This window comes from Salvia miltiorrhiza, chromosome 8, assembly GCF_028751815.1.
Source record: "Salvia miltiorrhiza cultivar Shanhuang (shh) chromosome 8, IMPLAD_Smil_shh, whole genome shotgun sequence".
NCBI classification, from domain to species: Eukaryota; Viridiplantae; Streptophyta; class Magnoliopsida; order Lamiales; family Lamiaceae; genus Salvia; species Salvia miltiorrhiza.
This window is the reverse complement of record NC_080394.1, coordinates 12,953,943-12,961,677: the sequence shown is the minus strand read 5'-3', so window position 1 is coordinate 12,961,677 and position 7,735 is coordinate 12,953,943.

Sequence of the window (7,735 nt, the reverse complement as noted above, 5' to 3'; positions counted from 1 at the left end):
TGGTGAAGTGTTCTTTTGTACGTGGTTGTAATGACGTCTGAACTCCGAGCCAAGATAGTAATTCATACCAGATTTCGGAGGTTCGTTGGCAACCGAAGAAAAGATGATTTGAATCTTCCTGTTGTGATCGGCAAAAAACACAATCTGCTTCGACGTTCGGAATAGGGATCTGTCTTCTAATCAGATTTTCGCACGTCGCCAACCTGTCTTTAAGGATTCTCCAAGCTGTAAACTTCGCCTTGTGTGTAGCTGCTGCTTTCCAGATGGATCTGAATTCCTTTCCGGTGCTGAACAAAGTGTTTGAAGAAAGCTCCTTGCTAATCTCTTTGTAGGCAGAGTTAACGGAGAAGTATCCGTTTGGAGATGGTTTCCAAATCCACCTGTCATTTTGACCTGAAACCAAAGACACATTATTGATAAAAGACGTCAGCTCCTCAAGATTGAATTGCTCCTTATCCCTCAGGTCTCTCTCCCACTCTAGTTTTCATCTCAAGACGCCTTGATCCCACTCCCCCATGTGTCTAATGAATCCTCCCTTGTTGTTATTAAGGCGAAACAATCTAGAGAACCTATCTCTCAATCTAATCCCCCCTTGCCACGCGTGGTGCCAAAACTTGAACAGATTACCCTCCCCAATTTTAACTTCCAAATTATCTCGAAACCATTTCCCTTTCTCGCCCTGACTCAAGCCCAAAACTCTCCTCCACCATCCCGCTTCCTTCGCTCTGCACTTTTCAATCCTAAAACCCTCATCGTCCCAAAGGATCTCACCCTTACTAGCTCTCATAATTCTGACCCACAAACTATCTTTCTCATTAAGGAACCTCCACAACCATTTCAACATGAGAGCTTTATTGAATCTCTCAAGATCGATGAAACCCAAACCCCCCAATTTTGGATCAACACATAGGTCGTTCCATTTAAGCCAATGGATTTTCTTTTGCCCCCCGCCTCTTCCCCCCCCAAAGAAAGTTACTCAACAGAGAGTGGATATTTCGTAAGACTCTTTTTGGGATAATGGAGAAGGAAATATGGTAAATCGGAATAGAAGACAGGATTGAGCGGATAAGGGTTGATCTCCCAGCCATGGACAACTTCCTGTTATTCCACTTGATGATTTTCTGTTTTATCTTCTCCTCAACATAAGACCATTCATCCACTCTATTGAGACTCGAGCCAATTCTAATACCCAAGTATTTTGTCGGAAGAGAATCCAAATTGCATCCGATGATCGAAGCCAACTGAGAACAGAGAGGGCTCGAAATTCTGATACCAAACAGACTGCTTTTCTCAAAATTGACGGAGAGACCCGAAAGCTTCTCAAAAAGAGTTAAAATGCATTTGAATGCCCAGGCATTTGATACCTTACCGGAGGCAACGAACATGGTGTCATCCGCGTATTGCAAATGCCTAGCTAATAATTAGCAGGGTTCCACCCAATCATTGCAGTTTAGCATTATTTCTCACATTTGTAAAATTGGGAATTTGATTCTCCATCCTCTAATCCCTAAATAAAAATAATTAGCATGGTTGCGAATCGAATTAAAAATTGATCACGAATGTTTCCTATAAACATGTTTATAGGGTGTTGGGAATTTAATGAAATATTCTAATCCTTGTTTTGATGATACTAAAATCTTTAGATTTTCTTGGTAATAGACTAGAACTGTTCGAACTTAAGCGTTAGAGTTCTTTTTCTAGTTTAGTTAGTGTTTTGAAGACTGAAGACCGGAGGATTGAAAACTGAAGACTGAAGTTGCCGACTGATGTAACGAATTAAGGCAGAGTCAAATACTAATATTTGACTGAACAGTCCAAGAATCAATTACGACTGATTATTTAATGCGGGCCATGTGGATTCAGCGGACTGATACTAAAGTCAAGTATCAGTTAAACATTCTTCCTCGGACTGAACCTCCATAGTTAAAAGGAAGCCACACACTCCCAGAGTACAACCGCATTAAATGCAGAGATCTCAAGGATCGTCCTTTCTCTGCAGAGCCTTCCTTTTTGGTGATTACCTTTTTCAGAGATGTCCTATCTCATGCTTCTTAGTAGCCATTCTCACCAAACAAGGAACCTCGAAGATTGAAGGCTCAGCAGAGTTTAAATCTATCTCCAACTAAGGATGGCAATCGGGTACGACGGGTACGGATAGTGACTATCCATACCCATACTCACGAACTAAATGGATAGAGGTTTTTAACCACGAAACTATCCATGGATATCAAATGGTATCCAAACCTGCTACCTGTGGATACCCGCTACCCGTCGGGTATCCACGAACCCGCTATCCAGCGGATATCCGTCACCCGCTATTCGCCGGATCCTACTATCAGCTTGACCTACTAGACTTACCAAAGGATAACCTGGTGACTAGTGCCCAAACTCACTCATGTTACGTTAGCCCTTTAGTCAAAAGGCTCAAAGCAAAGTCAACCCTTAAAGCGTATAGTTTTCTGAACATTAAATGCCTCTGAATTTGCATTAAATGTGAATCCCGCTTTTCAAAAGAAAGTACAAGATGACTATTGGAAGTCAACATCAAGTACATATGTGCAAATCTATCAACTCAATCATTCATTGCTACAACGGGAAGAATTCAAAAGAGAACAACAGATCGAAAATCTGAAGAAAGCTCTGTCCAACGACTAGATTCAATCTCCAGTCTATCTATACATCAGAAGAAAGAGACGCGTGGTGGCGGTGGTAGAAAATATGAAGTTGTTGTGTTGGTTTAGGATACATCCTTAGAAACCAGTAAACTATCATGATTAGGAACTAGATCTTCATTGTAAATTCCAAGTGAATAACTTGTGAATACATTTGAAATTCCTAAATTGGGCGTTTTCAATGTAAACATCCTAAGCTTATCATTGAACACACTGATATTTAAAATTGTTCTTCTTTGTAACAGTGTGTTCACATAGTTGGATAAACCCCCACTCTGAAACATTTGACAAAGTTGTAAAGACGAAGTGAAGAAGTAAGGAGAAGTCAACGAGTCAGCTTCGAGTGAGAAGTCTGAAAGTTGACTAAGTAACGGCATCGCAAACGCGTAAATTACCAATGGGATTGCAACTGTAGAAATTGCTAAGTACGGGACTGCAACTGTGTAAATTGCTAAGTAACGAGATCGCAACAGAGAAAATGGCCAAGTTAAGGTTAAGGGATTACCCTGTGGACTCAGGGTCGTGGATGTGGGAGGAGTTGCTCTGAACCACATAAAAATGATTGAGTGTTGTACTTATGTTTTCTATTTTTGTCTTGATGTCTGCTTGCTCAGCATGATTATCTAAATGTGGTCTAAGTAGCCAAGACTTAGGGGGGAAAAACTGATTGTGAATCACAATCTGTACTTGGGATTCCGACTTAGCTCACTTGCAAAACCTTTTAGCAAGCTGATCCCCAACATCATAAACTATACATGATCAAACTATTTTACAAAACCACATCAAACAAACTTAGGCCATTGATGTGAGAATGAATTGAAAAGATTTTTGGTGAACGTTGTATAACACTAAATAGTTTTCTACCAGAAATTTGTATAGTATAGTAAGAAGCAGGATCGAACCACAGAGAACGGGTAAGAGCATTTAATTTCCTAGAGGTCTAAAATTGGTGTAGCCACCACGCCTTAAATTGGAGAGAAAATATTAATCAACTAAGAAAGCAAATAAATCGATAAAAATTACCAGAAATCAATCAAAGAAAGGTAACTCGGCTCGAATAAATTCATGCTAATTTAATAAATATGTTCATCGACGCAAAGATAAATTAATCCCTATTAACCAACCAGTTATAGGATACCGTGAACGCAACGGACGTACCCCAATTCCTACTTACTGTGTCGATAGACAGTTGGAGACGTCAGACATGCCTATTTCCCTTATTAAAATATAACCTAGCTGAAAACGACATACCTAGATTTAATATTCTAATAGCATTAAGATGAAGGAACCCAATTTAGACAAATTACCCAAAAACGCAAGTAATAATTCGTCTACCAATTTATTCCTAATACGAACATGGTAGCTTTATCACTAATCAGCCATATTTCAACAATTACGGATTGGAGGAACCAATTGACTTTAATTCAATTAAACCTAAGTTGGCCAGACTTAAATAAAATCAGAATTGTCCTTAAACATAAGGAATAAATCGGAATCAACATGAATCAATTATATGCTCAATTAGGTCTCACATTTATTGAATCAGTATTTCATTATTCTTGCCGAATTACGAATTTAGCTACTCATAATTAAACTAACACAATCAAATAAATAAAGATGAACATTAAACAAGAAAATAAATTGCAATTAAATAAAATAACCACTATTGAAAACCAAATAGCAATCGTCTGCCACACTTGAGAATCCAGCCGCCAACTCCAAGGTAAAAGCAAGAAAATAAAAACCTAATCTCCAAAGTAGTAAAAAAAACGTATATAATTCCCAAAAAGTCAACAACTAATCCTATATATATGCTCATATGCATGCGGCTACTCTAATTAAAGCAAACCAAAGGGATTAAAACCCTTAAGTGTCGTCCATTAGCTCCACTAAATGGGCTGACCGGCTCATACAAAACATGAGCCCAAAAATAATTAAAATACAAGAGTTAAGGCTTTAATAAATCTAAAATAATTAGCTCCAAGCCCAATCTCTAAATCTCTTCCAAATCAACTCCAACTTCATCAAAATTATGTCTTTCTCGATCTTTCTTTATCCACGAGCCTCCAACCACGCTTCATGCAATTTCTGTGCCAAAACACCAACGAACTTGGACAATATCAAATAAAATACACGATGATAGACATAAATCTAAACAACTAAATCGCACACATCAATTTTCTACATAGTAAGTCTCGTAATCCACCGAATTATGCTTGATCAATTGAACATGAACATGTGCTCGTCTAAGCTGAGTACAGTCAACTTACATGATGTATCAGTAAGCTTGCCTTCAGTCGATAGACTACTTTTTTCACTTACAGACTCATTATTGTTCGCTTATTTCTTTACACGCCGCAAGTGCACGAGTGCAATTGTGTATAGGCAAGCAAGGTCGAATCCACAGAGACTGATTAAAACTAATTACTATATATCCTAAATCGTTATTCTATATCTAGATAACAGAAGTGATGGATTTTGGTTTAAAGCAAAAGAAATAAATATTGGAAAGAAAATAAATCAAGCTGCAGGGAAAAACTGATGGAAATAAATTATCCCAAGGTAAAGGTTTCAACAGATTCAAATATCCAACATATTCAATTCAATAAACCAAGATAAATTCTTCTAAGACAATCTCAAAGCTAGTCTATACCCACTTCCGTGGTATACAAACAGTTGATTACATGTAAGGCTACCGTCCCCGGATCACTCCTAAACATGCAACTCCAAATAGTCCTTAGGATTAATGTCCTCACACTTATCTCAACTATCTGGCGAATATTAACAACTATGTTGTTCTTAGTTCATGTAATAATTATCATCTCCCGATATCAAATTAAAACCTAAGATTATGCTAAATTGGTGGCCAATCAATTAAGCAAACAACAGGCACAAGAACATAAAAAAGAAAAATAAATCTTGATAAATTGAATCAAATAATGTCCAGAATCCAATATGTACCCTAGGATAAAAATGTTCTAGCCACACATAAGCATATGAACTAGCAAAGAAAAATCAAGAATAAAATCATTCAACAATGAAACTAGTAAGCTGTGATGAATCTTCAATTCTTGTCTTCTCCATCTGTTTTTCTCAGCTCTCAGGAAAAGAAAATATGATAAAAGGTAAAGTCTGGAACCTTTTCTTGAAGCTTTTGAGGGGTATTTATAGGTCAGGGTGTCAAATATTGTACAAAGCTTGAAAATATTGATAAAATCCCAAAATTCCAAAAATTACCGTAAATCCCCGTCGGGCACTATTCACTACTGCGTGCGACTTTCTTGTTTTGGTCATATCTTTCTCCTCTGAACTCTAATGTACGATCCGTTTGCGCTCACGGACTCCTATCGAGATGCTCTACAACTTGTATTTCGAGCAATTCTTCCAAATTCTTCTTCATTATTTTTGAAAATTCGTTCAAACAACAAGGAAGTAACAAGTTTTTGACAATAAACCAATATTCGCTCTAATAAACCATCAAACACACAAAATTCTCACAACTAAGCATCAAATATGACATACCAAGAGGCAAAAAATGCATGTTTATCAATTATCAGTAAGCTGTTCAATAATACTGAATATATTATTAAGTTGTTCAATAATACTTAATACATTAGTAAACTTTTACATTTGTTAAGTTTTAATTTTAAATAAATATAACTTTTACATTTTAAATTCAATATCTACATAAAACAATTCAAAATAAAGAACTTTTCGTAATCTTTAATTTGATATGCATGTCAAATATTTTATAATTAGCAGAATTTCATAATTTTAAAAATGAAAAATAAGAAGATAAAAAAAATATGGTTTACAATTAATTTTTAAAATTTATTATAATCACAAAATTACCATTTAATTTTAAAATTAATTTCAGATAGAAAGTTGCATATTCTTTAGCATAGAAAAGTAGCATATTTAATACTATAGATATATTGAATTTTAACTGTCATTTGAGATAAACATATCGCCGCACAAGGTAATTCGTTATCTCCTCTTCTTTTCTTCGTTGTTGTCTTTGAAATTTTTTAGGGTTCCATGTTACGTGAACAGGATTGCGTTCATTCGGGGCCACATATCGATTTTCATTGATATATATGAAATTTTTAGGTTTCTATGTTCTTCTTGAAGTTTATGTGTTTTTTAAAATTAAATTTCGTTTTGATTCTATTCTGCCCGTCAAAATGAAGCACATATCATATAGCTCTTCGACGCTCCGACATTTCTATGTTCACCAATTTCTTGTGTTCTCGTTTTACAAATAATTAAAAAAGTTATCAAAAAAATCGAATTCAAGTGTGTTTCCCATTATTCTGTTAATCTTATTTTTTGTGGTTTTTCTTTAGGTACAAGGTTGAAGCATGCGTTTGCTGGTCTATAATTTCTCTGTTGAAAATTGGGCAGCATATCAGTAACTAATCCAAGTTGAGCTGCCATTTCTTAAAAATAATCATGGATATATTTGGTGGGAAACAAAGTATAGTGTTGTTATTGAATCGATTTTTAATATTGCTCTGTTGTCTTTGATATTGCTATGCTTGCTTGATCTGCCAATTGCTTGTGATGAAAGCATGTCAGATTATATATCACGCATGAATCTTGTTGTTATAACTTTGCTCCAATCATGTGTGCTGTAGTTGTTAGTTTTAGAGGTTTTTTTTGGAGTTGCAGTGTTTGAGGCACTCGAATATTGTTCAATCCTTGCGCATGATATGTATTAGTCGTGGTGCTCTTTACGACGGTGACAAATGCGTCTTGAATCGCAAATTACGTACATTGCTGTTTCATTTTATTCGAGATATACCATGAGGAACGGTAGAGGTAGCAAAACACATGTGTCTTGGCTAATTGAAGAGATAATGCGCTAGTTTTTATTCCAACTTGTATAATAATTTATGTCATTATTAAGGTAAAAATAAGAAAGAGAAAACGTAGTGATTCCATCGAGCCGTATGGCATGTTATATAGGATTTCTGACCAAGTTAAGCATCTTAGTAGGATGACAACTGTTAGTGACATAGATTGTATCCTCAACATGCGAATCAACCGCAACACGTTTTGTT